Below are 17142 nucleotides of genomic sequence, written 5' to 3'. Positions count from 1 at the left end.
ACCTCCAATGTTACTGCTATTCAACGGAAGAGTAAGACAGCTACACATCATACAAACATCCTCCACTTTTCCACACAGTACTGAAGTCTACTGGTTTAGGATTTCCACAACTCTTCAAAAAAGCATTGATCACTATTTAACTTGCCTCTTAAAGTATTTTCAAAGGACCATAGAAGACTATGTGATCTGCTGTTTAGTTTGATTTGCACAGCTACTAAGAAAACAATACAACCATCAGTCATCTGAGAGGTGATATCGGTTAGACTGCAGGACGCTATTATTGATGGTACTCCACTCCACCCTCACCTGCATTGAATAATATAGTCCTTCTGTATGGAGAGAGTCTTTCTGCATGGGCCAGTACCAAAAAATTGAAACTAGAGCTTTACTTTTTTTTTTTTATATATATAGCTAAGATGACAATTTTCATTTACACAAGCAAACACAGAAAAATTTAACTTCAGCACGTCTTAAACTTGACTAATTGACCACTTAACTTTGAGTGCACTGAAAGTATATTTTAATATAACTATGCGATCATTGTATGCAAAACATACTAATAACTTCCATAATTCATGTATTTCAAAGCGTTACGGAGGCTAATGAACTTTGCTGCTTTATCAAGCAAGATAATCTGGTTAGATATTTAGTCATTAAGAAACTGCTTTCTCATAACACAAAACAGAAGTCATATTCACTCATACAGAAAATACTATAAAATACATCATACAGGTACACAAAGACTACTTCACCCATTTCCAGAATTCTCTATAAAATTATGAAAAATTCAGAAGTGTGAACAATTATTTGTTAGAGATCTCCTCAGATTTTTTCAAGGACAAGTTGAATAATTCTTATTTTCACAATGCTCTGGCATCTTCTAAATGCCTCACTGGCATTATCCATTTAACTCTCTGAGCATCTCACCTTCCACATGGTTGAAAAGGAAGAGGTGATGGTAACTTATGTTACCAGCAAGAACTATGTATTCAAAATCATCACAGGAACAGAAGTCCAGCATTGTAAAAAAGGTGGGTCTGTACTGGTAAAGGACAGATTAATATAAAAATAGTTTATTGAAGCAGATTTAAACTACTATTTTAATACAATTATTAAAAAATAATGGCCCACATGATTAACATTTTTCTTCCTCAGTATTTACAAGAAGGACAACTCTTGATTAATCCCCAGTTTGTTCCTCAGTTTGAGTATCACATTAGAAGCCAAGGCGGTAACTAGATTCCAACTTTAAAAACAAGTTTATTTCCTTCTGTTGAAACTAAATGCAGATGAAATTTATTAGGTGCCATGGAAATTTCAAGAGTCTGTACTTAGGTTGACATGTTCTATAGATAAAGTTACAAGGTGGATTTCAATTTAAACAACAAAGTTGCTTAGTCTTTGGGTAAGTTTGAGAGATTTGATAATAGCTTATAAATAAATTTAGTAAAAAGAAACAGATGTAGTAAACTGAATTTGCTGCAGAAGCCAAAACTAAAAAGCATTTGGAGTTCTGGCTTTATAGGTACAAAGAGCCGCAAATTTGAAGTCAGTGATTCGAGCCATACTTCCCTCTTCTTTGGAATCCTGTTTCAAGAGGAGTAGGGGGAAGAAGACATACAAACCTTCAAATTACTTCGAATCTGTGAATCTTAAAGGGCTAACTTGCTTTGATATATGTAGAAGATTACTGTGAAGTAATATAGCATTTTATCTACCATGTTCCAGAGCAGAGATGTTGAAAGTGCCTCATCACCTTGTTCTTGTAACGATTTCAGAGGCAAAGACCAAAGCTCTTGCCTTTCTTGGGCCTCCACACACATGCCCAGAAAAAGATTTCTTTATGAGGATTGTCACCAACACATCAACATGACGCAGTTACTTCAATGAAAAAATAGGCTCATCCTACCTCTGTGTACATTTGCACAGTGAAACAATTGGTGTTACGTTCACATGGTGTGTTTCACAAAGAGTTAGTTTGGACTAGCCCTAACCTGGTTTCCCAGAGTCAAGGTTCATGAGAAGAGCAAACTACATGCACTCGTGCAGCTCAGCTTCCATTCAGTGTTGTCCAAAAGGAATTAATTTTGTATATTCCAATACTGCTCTGCAATGTGAATTTAAGTAACAGAAATGGGAGATGATATGGAAGACCGACTTCAAAAGTGTATTCCAGAATCAAACTAAAATACACCACACTATTTTTTAATGTTTGTCAATAAAAGAATGATCAATGCGAGGGGTTAGCTGGTTGGGGTATTTTTACAGTCTATATGCTGTGTATCTTCATATTTCTTCCTCTCACCACATTTTTAAAAGTCTATTATGAACAGCCACACTACGTGTCAAGTCTGAGTTGTAACTTTTACACAGAATTATTACCTGAATAATAACTTGTATCCTAGCTGATAAGTATCCTTAATAAGTACATGTAAGATCTTGATTCTATTGCTAAATGCTGTCAGAATTCAAGGTATCTCCAAAACAAAGCTGTAAAGTCAGATTTATCTGCATTAGAGGAAAGTGAGAAATATGTTCACCTTTGGAAACATGATGCACACAACAACGGTGACACAGTAGTATATCTGAACTACTTGCTTTTGGCACTCCACTAAGTTCTATTTAATTCATAAATAAGAGGGACATTTTCAGTAGCTCATAACACTTCCAGATTCTACAAATTTCAGAATTTTTATAGAAAATTCATGTACTGACACACAATCCTGAATAAAAAATACATATTTCATTTTTTTTCACAAAAACAAAGTAGGTCCTGAGCACAGTTGCTTGTTTTGTTTATTTCAGAAAGACACAAACTTTGTAATTCAGAAAAAGAGCTTCACAGAAAGGGTCAAAGAGTAATTTCAAAGAGTAGTTTTGTACTCACAAGAAAGCAATCTGATTTCTAGGAAACTTAAAACATACAGGGTTAGGCTGGATGGATATATTTTCCATATACGCTATCGTAAAATAATAAATGAGTGTGTACCCCACTGATTCAAAAATTAAATTTATTCATTTTTGGATAGAAATAATTTGGTCTAAATTTATTAGTTACTAACTTAATCCTGCAAATTAATTTGATATGGACCTTAACACATGCTTGCTTTCATGCATTTTTCCTTAATTTATCCTGAGTTCTTAAGATTCCTGCAGTTTTCAGTCACCAGTTCTATCTTTGTGATGGTTAAATATTTTTGCTCAATGTAGAACTCCTGTTTATTTCTGCAAATCCGCAAATCTAATGGTTATTTATGTGAGTCACTATTTGTTGGTGCTTAGTCTGAGTCTTCTGAAAAAAAATAAAGCCCAAATGAAACATGTCAGGATACAGAAGTAATTGTAAAGGCACACTCCTCTATCTCTTCTGTCTGTTTTTAAAAAAATCAAGTTTGATTCTCACAACCCCAGCTACACTCTAAATTATTCTGTAAAATTTTATCTTTTTACCAGAAGAATTTTGCTAAATCTCTTAAGGATTTTCGTAAAGCATTCTAAGAAAATCCATTTTCTAGTTCCAATAATGTCTGTGACATTTCAACCTTATGTTTAAAATGACAATATTTTTATGCTAAAAATCACAGATCACTAAGCATGTCTTGGGAAATCTCTGAAAAAACTTCCAAATTGAGATCATTAGTAAACCAAGCATGTATTAGAAAACAGTCTGACTGAATTATCTTAAGTTAAAATTTGCACATAGTTAATTTTGAAAAAAATGTGTACTATTAGCTCCCCCACTACTCGCCCCCCCCCCAGAAAAGCACAGTACAAACCCAGGGTCATTATATTTGTAATACTAACCTGTAATCAAGGAGACTCGAGGGAAATTGTGTATAGCAGGAAAAGGAGGAAAAGCAATCGAGACATTAAATAAATAATCAACTAGAGAATCTCTAAAATGATGATGCAAGAAAAAGCTACCAGTTGTTGATCAAACCTTTCACAGCTGGAGTTGAACAGTACAGGGATCTGGTTTAGCACACTTTCATGGACAAGGGAATGAAATCTGATCATCAGCAAGCCTCCCAGATAAAGCAAAATAGAACTGGAAAACAAGAGTCTCATTACAGAGCCTCAAAGTGTCCCCCCAAGACATTCATTATGCACTAAATGTCAAACTCAGCTTTAAATCACTAACAGAACATTAAGTACATCAAAGAAAACGCTGATGAGTGATATTCTGGCACTGGCCATCCCAGTGAGGCATGTGAGCAAAGAAAATTAAGTAATTTGTGGAATTCTCCCTGGCTGAACCAGGTAAAATGCAGAAGAGGGCCTTGAAAAAGTGTGTGGTCTGTTAAGACTGATGTGTCAGACAGGACTATGGTTGAATTTAAATATGATTTCAGGGGAAATAAGAAACTACTTGGGAGGGCACACTGCAGTCTAGTGGTTACACTGTGTTACATACTTATATTGTGACAGCATTAATTGCTGTATTTGAACTATCTGTATATCAAAATACTGGGCAGCTCCCTTTCTACCATGACAGTACATTGAGTGAGGAACATTACTACTTAAAAGTAAAACAAAACAAAACAAAACAAATATTTTGGTTTCTATTTCTTTGTGTCATCAAATTGGCTGCCCAGGAATAAGTGAGCAAAGAAATCTACAACTGTCCAGGATCTTGAAGCCCAGAGAGCAGTCCAATGCACGAGAGGGAGGAGTGCAAGCACGCTCCAAGGATCTTGCTAACTCCAGAAGTGCGCAGTTTGCAACTTTGAATCAGAAAGCAATATAACTTTGTTAAAATCAGTAAGTAACAAAGTTAAAGTACAGTCTTATGCCCTAAATCCAGCTAAATGTCTTGCTAAGTTATTTCAGGCAAATAACTGTAATCATCATGCATAAACCTCAAACGAGTGGCTGCTAAAGTGCATGCATAGTCAAGCCCATTCATTTTAGGAAAAAGAGCAGTGCCAGGTTGCTGCAGGGACAGCTCCGCAAGCTGAAAGAACTGTATCCTTTGGTTTGCAATTGAGTGTTTCAAAACCAGTGTGCACAGCCTCCGAAGAACTGACCATCAAAAATATCAAGTATTTTACATTGAAACATTTAGATAACAGTGTCTGAAAGACAAACTTGAAGGATTTATCTCTGGGAAAACCTGAAGCAAGGTACATGCCTCCATCTCACTCATTACTCAAAATGGTAGTCAGTACAGATTTGTACAAAACAAATTTATAGGACCCAAAGCTGAGTTCATACAGGAGACCTGAAAGAAAGCTGGAAGCAGTATGTGGCTATTCTTTATCATTTGGATGTAACAATCCAGATCTGATAAAACATGATTTATTACTGGTTTCTCCTAAATCTAAATTTCTGTTCCTCCATATCTATTACCAAGATAAATGTTCTTTTTGAAAAATCCTCATCATCGAAGTACATAAATAAAATACCGCCTATAAAGGTGTATATATACAAGGTTGAGAATTACAAATGTTTCTAACTGATTTGCACATGACACAGCAGAAAACTTGCATGCTAGGTCTGATCCTCTAACATTGTGCACTGCTTTGTAGGAGGTGAAGCATAGATCTTCAAACATTTTTAAAGGTTTCACTTCTGTTAAGAACCTTCATTATAGAAGACTTCAGTAAGAACTAACTGCCCAAATGCTTTGTGCAACCAGGCTTGCAGACTCTAGAGCTTGTATATGATGTGTCTGAGAAAAGAGAAGGCTTAGGCCTTAAGAGTTCCATATCCCCCATATTTTATTTCAAGGGTTGGAAAGGGACAGGGTGGCCATCTATCCTGTCATTTAAATATACCTAAAAACTTAAAAAAAAAAAAAAATTGAAATGAATAATTAAGACGATCATAAATTTTGCACTATCCACAAAATGAATGTACTTTCCATTTTTCAAATAGAAAATGAATGCATATTTCATTACAAAACAACATGGATTGTTGCTGGCAGTAAGAGCTGGGTTTATGCATTATTCAGTCATGAAAAAAATTCATTAATTCAAAGATTGCCTGACGGTCTTCACGCCATTCTGCAATCCTAAGCCTGAGAAGGAGTGAAGGTGTTTCAAACTCAAAACTTGTGTTGCCTGCTTTTGCTGGCAGTGGAATGCTGGGAAGCACCTGCACGCTGTCCAGTCACTTGCAGTTACACGTTGGTCTGCAGTCTACAGGGGGATCAACAGAAAGAGTATGGCAAAGCTACACCTGGTGGGCAGTGTTTCTGCAAGGTTCTCAAGCCTGGCCCACACACAGGAAAGAGCTGCATAAGTATTTTGCGAGATCTGAGCACCCAAGTGGATATGTGATGTCACTTACAAAGAACGGTAATGCGTGGGCCCATCAGACTACAATTTTCTGCTATTCATTTTCTGTCAGCAGGTAAATGAGAGCAGAGCATGGAATGCAAATTTAATTGTGAGCACATGAAATTACAGAACTGAAAGGCAAAAACTACTTTAGCATGAGGACACTAATCTGTGTGACCAAAGGATGTAGGCATGTATCTTCTACCGGCAGTGGAAAGGCAGGCTGCAAGTCATAGTTGGGCATACTAATACATCACTAAAAGAGAGAAGAGCTGATGACTCAGAAGCCTGGCTTTTTCTGACTTCAAACTCTCTCAAAATGGAAAGAACATAACAGGAATCCATGTTCTGCACTGAATAAGGTTCTTTCATCAAATTAGTAAACATATGGACTTCTTATCTGGCATTAGTAAGTGGCCGGTTTTACAAGAGAAACAAGTAAGTTACTGCATTTCACAAATATTTGTGTTGTGCCCTTTGCTGTTCAATCTATATACATAAAAATATGAAAAAGGAGCAAAAAAACGAGGATGCAAAATTTGCTGATTAAATGAAAATATTCAGAGCCAATTAAAACCAAAGTTGATTGAAATGAGCTGCAGAAGTTCACACTAATGAATTACATGGTCATAAAATAGCAACCGAAATCTGATGCAAATGAACACAAAATAATAACTACGAGGAAAGTGAAGTATTGGTTCTGAATAAGCTGTTATCACCCAGAAAAATGACCTTGCTACACATCCCCTTGAACTGAGAAATAAATATCGAACCAGAAATAATTTGTATTACTTTTGAATGTAAAACCTGTCTTAGTCTGAACACCTATTTCAGTTTAGTTTTTCCATGAGGCAAGTAGGTTCCATTGCAGTAGATGAGGGAGACACGTAGGAAATGAAGAAGTCTGGGGCACAGTTCCATTACTCATGGTTTTATCTCCATGCGGGAACATAACAGAATCTGCCAATCACCAGAAAAGTTTGTGGGCTGGGGAGTAATCAGAAAAGAGGAGATGAGATACTGAATTGTATTCCAACAAGTGCTGATTCGGTCCATAACCCTTGCCAGGAGACATATCAAACTCAAAAGTAGGTATACTAATTTTACAGTATTTAGAAAAGCATTGGAACTAGAACCAGGTTTTTAATTTTAGTTGCAGCAGATCTGGTATCTTAATGATATCACCTGTCAACTCAATTGTACAATATATTTAAAGGATCGAGGGTTTTGAAATTGGGTAGAACATTTTCTTTTTAGAAACATACACTATACAAATATGCTGAGAAACACCTTAAAAGATTTGTCATTTATGTATGAGTTCTGTAACACTAACTAGTCATTAAACATGGAAATAACTTTCTTTTTCCAAATTAAAGTATTTTAACAGATAGAGATGAGCTACATTTTCTAATTGTTTGCTATTTTTTTTAACTCCTCTCACTGTGAGCACTATGAACTTTCAATACAGACCAGTTACCACCAAAAACTGACTCTAAAAAAGTCAGTGCCAATGTAATGTCTGTTAATATATAAATAGGTTTGTTACAAAGATTTTAACTTCTTTACTGAAAAGAAACAGTAACATCAAAATTATTTTCCAATTGGTGTGATAAAGCAGCAACAAACAAATTATTTGCAAAACTCCAAACATCTTTTGAATAACGTAATTGTAACATAGTAGAATTTTATTTAAGCAACCCAGTATCACAACTGTTGGCAGTAGTAGGATGCTACTATGGTGGAACATCATGGTTGTAACTTCATTGCAATATGCTCCAGAGATTTCACAAGTGCAAGATCATGAGTGTGAGTAATCACCCTTAAGATGATGCTGTGAAATCTGAGGATTCAAAACAGACATCTAGAGTGACACAAATTCTGCAAACTTGAAAGAGAGACTGAAAGATGGGTATTCTTTACTTTTGAAATGAAAATAATAAAAAAATCCGTAAACAACAAACACTTCAGAGATCAAGCACAAATACGTCTTGCCACTCTAGCCACTTTGGGGCTACAGCATAGAATAATCCTGGTGTTCCTGTAAATGTACAATCCCACAAAGTTCCAGCTTACTCTAACTGCTAATGCCAGCCACATTTCTGGATGAGACATAAAACCATAAAATATTAGAAGTGTTTTCCCTGTCAAGAAGACCAGGCTAATCTGTCAAGTGGTACACATTTAGACGCTCAAAGTAATCAGCTTGTCATGATTTAACCCCACTTTGTCATCCCTACAAAATGAAAACACACCTTTAGGACTGACACAGTTTTTATCGGCAATGCCTAAATAATTTACTGAATTAGAATAAGTAAAATGGGCAAAAAGATAAAGGAATCTGCAGTAGGGTGTATTGGTTTGACTGAAAGTAACTTAATTTTCTTCATGCAGTTAGAAACTTTTCTTTTTCTTTAGTTAATGTGGTTGTTGTTTGGATTCAGTTTGAGAACAAGAAGATAACACCCTGGGACAGAGTTAATGTCTATATTCAAGTAAATTTCCGCTGTCTAATTTTGAACAAAGAGAATATAAGAACCTACTGTTATCTTAGTTGCTGTCTGAGAGCCAAGGTCTTTCTGAGATCTCTGCCTCCAGGTGTGAGGTAGCTGGGAAGGGGGGCACAGATGGGGCAGACCTTGACTGACATCCAGACTGATCAATAACAATACTCCATGCCATTAGCTTCATATTTAAGCAGAGTAGTTTTTCCAGTTAGGGAGTGGAGACCTGTTCTGGTTCTGCTCCATTTCAGTGGAGTTCTGTTCAGGAGTTCTTTTAGTTCGGCATTTTGCCATCCTGCTGTTTTGCAGAGGCCTCTGGGCCTTTCTGCCTTTTTCCCTCTTCCTCCAGGATCAGCTGTTCTGGACCAGTGTTCTCTCTTCCTGGGACTGGCTTCTTGGTGTGGATGGAGTTTGTGAGGAATTGCACTGAGTATTTTTAGATTCTATTTTCCATTTTATGTATCTTAGTAGTAGTAGTGGTATATTAGCATTATTTTTATTAAACTGTGCTTATCTCAAACCACAAATTTCTCCCTTCCCTTTTAATTGTCTCCCCTGTTTGGGGCTGGGTGGGTGGGAGTGAATGAGCAGCTATTATGGTTTTGATTGCTAGCTCAGGTTAAACCATAACATAGGGTTTTATCAGTATAAAGCTTTGCTAGTTAAAAGCATAATTTTTATCACTCCTCCTCCTAATATTTTAGGTAAATACCATTCTAAACATTCTATATCTTAACCATCCCCTAGAGTAACAATTTTTGCATCAGTCCTATCTAACTTGTGCAGATTGTGCAATGCAGATAGAATAGGAAAAAGAATAGTTTATCTGTTAAAACTCCACAGTTTATCTGTAAAACTGAAATATTTCAATGCAATTACTTTTCTCTACAGAAGTGTAAAAAAACTCCATGTGTTTTGAAGTCACTTGTCATTTTATGCAAGCAAAAAGAATAATAAAATAGTTAACTATGTAAACATAGAAAATGAACATTTCCAAAGGAGAGAAACGGTATTTACAAATGTAATCCAAATGAAAACCAGAAGCTGGACAATCCAGTGCACCTCATGTTTCTTTTTTGCCTTTGTAAGCACATTTTTGCTGTTTAATAACAATGTAAAGCTATGATGCATGGAGTCTCACTGCTCATAATGAAGTGCAATATTTATAGACTTAAATATTCCAGAATCCTTGCATTGACAAACTTCATTTTGTGAAAGTAATAAAGACATGTCTTCACGTGTTTCTTTCACATCCATCCCTTCCCAAATAAATTATTGCTTTCACTGGTGTTAACAAGCCTTTACATTGCCATTCTGTCCACGTTCTATCCAAAAGCAACATCACAATAAGCTTTTCAGAACATTTTCTCATAACTTCTGCAGTACCGGTCATAGAACATACCCCTCAATAAATCTTTCAAATTTCATTTTTTCAAGATGCATTTCTATCAACTAGCTCTGACAACTAAGAGTATGTCACTAAGTTATGAATTTTGCTTAAGGTTATGAAAATGTCGCCTCAGGGTGCACACACTCTGCTGTTCTCCATCAGAGTGACATCTGGTCTCACAGGTCAGATGCAATAAAGAATCATATACTGACCAGCTATTCATAGGGAGCAACCTTGGAGAGGGCTTGCTACACAAGACAGTACTCACTTCAAGTTTAAATTCTAACAGGCTCTAAATAGGCAAATGAACTTTGATCCTTAGACAAGGCTGCCTGAGAAAGAGATATGAAAAGAGACTAGGGATTACAAAAGGAGCCGTTACATAAAGGCTCTTTGGGGAGAAAATAGCAAAGCGACAATTTTTTTTCTAAGCAGAAGAATAAAAACTATGTGCAGGAGGGGAATAATGAACTCTTGGAGGCTCTGATGTTTACTTCAAATAGCACTTAATGAGGAAAGTAAAACCATAAGAAATAAGTAGGCATTTTTTATTTTGCCCTCTGTATGTTTCTTTTTCTAGCTAAAGAGAAGAGTGTTTGTTTTCTTGGACCCATTAGCAAGTCCCAGTGTGTCTTGACTTGTTTGTTTCTCCTGTAAGTAACACAAATATCTGATAAGACAAACGGCAAAATGAAACTGTACAACAGGAGCTCAGGGACAGTGTGTGTTAACAGTGAATTTGCAGAATCCATGCTCATCTGGGAATTTTAAGAAGCCAGTTGCAAGGTACAGCCCATTACTGGGGAACAAACAAGGATTTGCCTCCAAGAAAACCTTCAGGAAGGCAAGGAGAATGACATCCCTATAACTAACCAAGTGAGACCCAGCAAAGGTACAGGCACAAGTATCACAACGAACTTCAAAACCGGCATTTGCACCAACAGAACGAAGTGGTACTTGTGCCACCACTGCCATTGCTTCCTCAGACCTTTTGTTTCCAGTTTCTGCAAGAGTTTCCTAGGTAAGTCCCCACTGTAGAAACACATTTTTTCTCTGAAATCCCTGAGGAAATCTCACCGCATTAACAGCATTAATTACATTAACTAGAACGGCAGCAAGTGGAAAATAAACATCTAAACTTACTTCAAAGAGTTGGGTGAGCTCTTCTGGAGAACTTACCTGTGTACTTATTGTATTTCATAGGAACAGGCTATTACAGATGTATATTTCTTTTACTACATCTAACCACTCGTTCCAGTATTACTTGGAACACACTCACCAGATAAAAGATTTCGTTACGGCTCACACAAAAAAGTTTGTATATTTGATTGCACAGTAGAAGGAACCATAATTATCACCAAGTATAATTTTACATACTTCACTGTTTTCAATGTAGGCTGTAGACCGCTATCCATCATTTTTGCCAAGTCTTGGGAAACGGGAGAGGTGCCCGAGAATTGGAGGAAAGCAAATGTCACTCCAGTCTTTAAAAAGGGCAAGAAGGAGGACCCGGGTAATTATAGACCGGTCAGCCTCACCTCTGTCCCTGGGAAAGTAATGGAACAGCTTATCCTTGGTGCCATCTCAAGGCACATCAGGGATAAGAGGGTCATTAGGGGCAGTCAGCATGGCTTTACCAAGGGTAAGTCATGCTTGACCAACCTCATAGCCTTTTATGAGAATGTAACAAGGTGGATGGATGATGGCAGAGCGGTGGATGTGGTCTACCTTGACTTCAGTAAAGCCTTTGACACAGTCCCTCACAGCATCCTCACAGCTAAATTGAGGAGGTGTGGTCTAGACAATAGAGTAGTGAGGTGGGTTGCAAACTGGCTTAAAGAGAGAAGCCAGAGAGTGGTGGTCAATGGTGCAGAGTCCAGTTGGAGGCCTCAGGGGTCCAGTGGAGTGCCTCAGGGGTCAGTACTGGGGCCAATATTATTCAATATATTCATTAATGATTTAGACGAGGGAATTGAGTGTACCATCAGCAAGTTTGCTGATGACACTAAGCTGGGAGGAGTGGCTGACACGCCAGAAGGCTGTGCTGCCATCCAGCGGGACCTGGACAGGCTGGAGGGTTGGGCGGGGGATAACCTGATGGAATTTAACAAGGGAAAGTGTAGAGTCCTGCATCTGGGCAGGAACAATCCCAAGTTCCAGTATAGGTTGGGGAATGACCTATTAGAGAGCAGTGTAGGGGAAAGGGACCTGGGGGTCCTGGTGGACAACAGGGTGACCATGAGCCAGCACTGTTCCCTTGTGGCCAGGAAGGCCAATGGCATCCTTGGGTGTATTACAAGGGGGGTGGTCAGTAGATCGAGAGAGGTCCTCCTTCCCCTCTACTCCGCCCTGGTGAGACCCCATCTGGAATATTGTGTCCAGTTCTGGGCCCCTCAGTTCAAGAAGGACAGGGAACTGCTGGAGAGGGTCCAGCGTAGGGCAACAAAGATGATTAAGGGAGTGGAGCATCTCCCTTATGAAGAAAGGCTGAGGGAGCTGGGGCTCTTTAGTTTGGAGAAGAGGAGACTGAGGGGTGACCTTATTAATGTTTATAAATATATAAAGGGTGAGTGCCACGAGGATGGAGTCAGGCTCTTCTCAGTGGCAAACAATTATAGGACAAGGGGCAATGGGATCAAACTGGAACACAAGAGGTTCCACTTAAATTTGAGAAAGAACTTCTCAGTGAGGGTAACAGAGCACTGGAACAGGCTGCCCAGGGAGGTTGTGGAGTCTCCTTCCCTGGAGACATTCAAAGCCCGCCTGGACACATTCCTGTGCGACCTCACCTAGGCGTTCCTGCTCCAGCAGGGGGATTGGACTAGATGATCTTTTGAGGTCCCTTCCAATCCCAAACATACTGTGATACTGTGATACTGTGTGATACTGTGTTTAGAGTGACTCCAGAATAAGAAAGAGCCGCTGAAGTCAACAGAAACCAATACTTAATCGGTTTACCTACAATCTCTGTATTGATTCTATTCATCCTTCAGGTAAGTCTTAAGTTGTTGCAGCAACAGCTTTCACCCCAAACTTTTACTAATAGAGTGGCTTTTATTTATTATTTATACATTTAATTAACTCACTGCCAAGAAATCAGATGTAATTTCTAGCAACAACTCTAGCCTAAGTGAGGTTTTTGCTGGGACAGCCATGATGGTTATAGGTGTGATTCTTTTCTTGTAGCAATATTTCTCATCTAGTGAGGCATTTTATATGTAACAGTGTCTTTCACATACTTTACACCTGGAGTGTTTCCTCTGGTAGCTATACCTACAAATATTTTTAGTGCCAAATCCAAACATTTGCAGACAGTAACAAATATTTGTAAAGTCTTCAAGCAAACATTTACAAAAATACTCAGAGATTGTCGGTTACTCTAAGTGCAGAAAATTTTCATTAGAATGCTGCACCAATGAGGAAGATAAAGAAAAATCCTCCAGGACACAAAAAATGTCTATATTAGAGGCATCATACATTACATATGAAGCCTACATTTTTGTGCAAGAATCTAATGTTTGAACTCTTAATGTATGGGGTTTATGTTACCTTCAGGCAAGTGCTTTTCATGCATAGGGCTAAAAAGAGGACATAAATTATGAAAAGTTATTTTCCATCCTTAAGCACATAACTGGATGTACATATATGCACACACATAGATCATGGCAACTGCCCTGAAAAACAACCTGATTTTTAGCTGAACTGACATTTCAGTAATGGTATCACTGAAGTAACAGTGCTGGACTAAACACAAGTAAATGTGACATCAGAAATTTAAAAAATGTAAACTATTAATTTTGACACTGTTTGGAAATTAGGCAAGAACTTCTCAAGAATTCACAGTTACACTTTGTATCAGCCACCCATATGGAATACTAGAGACCCCTGTGAATCTAGCCTATAAAAGTAAGACTGATGAAATACTTTTTGAGTTCTTTACTACATATGGTATTTTTAAATTTTAAGCAGTATCTTATCTGCCAACATTTTACTTCCTACAACTTCCTAATTCTTAAATATCTCCCTATAAGTCTTTTATTTATCCTAAAAAACAACCAACCAACCCCCACCATCCAGTGTGTAATATTAAATAATAATTTTGGTTGAGAAAAATAACATTCAGCCAATCAGACATAGTACCAGACAAGTAGCTACCAAAGTCACTTAAGCCTTGTTTTTGTGAATGGTGTTTCCCCTAAAGATGGTTTGTGTCATATGGAACTATAGATAACACCTCCCAATCCCCTCAAACCTTCCTGGTTTTCTTCATCCACTTTTCTGTGATTGTGCTATGACTCCACAGCTGGAAGACCCATCCTTGGTTTACTGACACGGAAAGCTAAAAAAGATGACCCCAAGCCCTGATTTTCAAACTGATTGTTTTATCTGCTAAAGTAAATTAGAAATATTCCCTAAACTACCAGGATTTATTTGGATTGATGTTTCCACTCTTACATTTGGCACACAGTCCACTCAGTCCTTCCATTTCGAAACAATAATGTTAGTTAGAATTAATAAGTACTGGTTATGATCCAGCCTTTTAATAACAAGATTGATCCATGGGGTGTTTTATAGCTTGTTAAAAGTTTATTAGCTATTTCAGATCATCAATAAAAACTGTTTAATTGGCTAACTGCTACAGCTGCTGCTGTCAGTGAGCTTGCGATTCTTCCTGTGTATACAGTAGCATCTACTGAGCACCACCTGTCTGATATTCCTTTTACAGGAGACGCTCATTGCCATTTTTTACTCTCTGATAATGCAGCAGTTTTTACATCTTAACAGGTGCCATAAGAAAAACTAGACTAGGTTACAGCTAGAGTCAGAAGAATGTTCAGAATGTATGGAAAATTAAAAAATTCAAAGCCTTTCAAGAGTCTTGTTTTGATAAGTAGTGAACTCAGAAAGTCAGTGACTAGGGATTACTACAGCATCTTTGTTCGAGCCTTTGTTGCAGCTGTTTCACAATCTCACATGGCTCAGCAAGTATTTGCACTGAAAAATATCGAGAAACCACACATTTGGCCAGCTGGAATTAAAATAATGATGATATTTCACAATTATTATTAGATATTATGTCGCTTTATTTGAGTTTCATTCCAAGAGACAAAATTATCATGTTTGATGTGCAGAAACTTTTAGTTTTCTCCATAAATTACTCTAATTGCTTTTAATATGAAAACTGTGTTCAAATACATCAAGAGTGTATTTTTTGCTCACAAAACAGATCTTATCTATTGCATATGAACAGCTGACTGCCATGCTGTACTGCAGATGTCCATATGAGAGTATCAATTCCTCCACTGTTCTCAGAGCAACCCAGAAAGTCAATACATATAAGGAATATGATCAAGATTTTGCTTGTTAGAATCTGTTGAATACTGCATATATTTTGAGGTTTCAAACCTACACTAACCAAGTACAGCTACCTTCTCAATATGCATTCTGGATGGCAGTGTCCAGGCTTTCACCAGTGAAGAGACAGCCCTTGAGCTGAAAGACAGGGACAGGGAGGAGAATGAAGCCATAATTACCCAAGGGGAAAAGGCTGGCGATCTGCTACACCACTTAGACACACACAGGTCTATGAGGCCAGATGGGATCCATCCAAGCAGACAAAAAAGCTGGTGGAAGCGCTCATCAAGCCATTTTCTATCATTTATCAGCAATCTTGGCTAACTGGAGAGGTCTCAGTTGACTAAAGGTTAGCAAACGTGAAACCCATCTACAAGAAGGGCCAGAAGGAGGATCTGGGAAATTACAGGCCTGTCAGTCTGACCTCAGTGCCAGTGGAGATCATGACACAGATCATCTTGAGTGACATCACATGGCACTTTACAGGATAACCAGGTGAACGAGCTCCATCAGTATGGGTTTATGAAAATGCAGGTCTTGCTTGACCAACCTGATCTCTTTCTATTACAAGGTGGCCTACTCAGTCCCTGAGTGAAAGACTGTGGATGTTGTCTACCTGGACTTCTGTGAAGCCTTTGACACCATTCCGCACAGCATTCTCCTGGAGAAACTGGCAGCACATGGCCTGGATGGGTGTACTCTTCACTGGGTAAAGAACTGGCTGGATGGACGGGCCCAAAGAGTCGTGGTGAACCGAGCCAAATCCAGTTGGCAGACAGTCACAAGGGGTGTTCCCTAGGGCTCAGTACTGGCGTCAGTTCTGTTCAATATCTTTGCAAATGATCTGGACTAAGGGATTGAGTGCACCCTAAGTGAGTTTGCAGATGACACCAAGTCAGGTGGGAGTGTTGATCTACTGGAGGGTAGGAAGGCCATATAGAGGGGATTTGGACCAGCTGGATGCTTGGGCTGAGGCAAATTGCATCAGGTTTAACAAGGCCTAGTGCCGGGTCCTGCACTTGGGTCACAACAACGCCAGGCAGCGTTACAGGCTTGCGGAAGAGTGGCTGGAAATCTGCCTGGCAGAAAAAGATCTGGGGGTGTTGATCGACAGCCAGCTGAATATGAGCCTGCAGTGTGCCCAGGTTGCCAAAAAAGCCAACAGCATCCTGGCTTGTACCAAGAATAGCGTGGCCAGCAGGACAACAGATAACAATCATCCTCTTGTACTCGGCACTGGTGAGGTCCCACCTTGAATACTGTGTTCAGTTTTGGGCCCCTCACTACAGGAAAGACATTGAGGTGCTGAAGAGAGTTCTGAGAAGAGCAATGAAGCTGATGAGGGGTCTGGAGCACAAGTCTTATGAGGAGCAGCTGAGGGAACTGGGGCTGTTTAGTCTGGAGAAAGGGAGGCTCAGGGGAGACCTTATCGCTGCCTAAAACTATCTGAAAGGAGGTTGTAGCATGGAGGGTGTTGGTTTCTTTTCCCAAGTAACAAGTGTTAGGATGAGCGGAAATGGCCTCAAGTTGTGCCATGGGAGCTTTAAATTGGGTGTTAGGAAAAAATTCTTCACCAAAAGGGTTCTCAAACATTGTAACAGGCTTCCGAAGGAAG

At 38.5% G+C, this 17142-nt stretch overlaps 1 protein-coding gene across 5 annotated transcripts in view; it reads right to left on the bottom strand.

Annotated features, from left to right (window-relative positions):
• Positions 1 to 17142, bottom strand: part of CHID1 (chitinase domain containing 1) — a 132634-nt gene that overhangs the window by 41763 nt on the left and 73729 nt on the right. The window lies entirely within an intron of this gene.

This window comes from Patagioenas fasciata, chromosome 5 (assembly GCF_037038585.1).
Source record: "Patagioenas fasciata isolate bPatFas1 chromosome 5, bPatFas1.hap1, whole genome shotgun sequence".
NCBI classification, from domain to species: domain Eukaryota; kingdom Metazoa; phylum Chordata; class Aves; order Columbiformes; family Columbidae; genus Patagioenas; species Patagioenas fasciata.
Note: the sequence above shows the minus strand (reverse complement) of the source record. Positions and strands in the feature narration are given on the sequence as shown.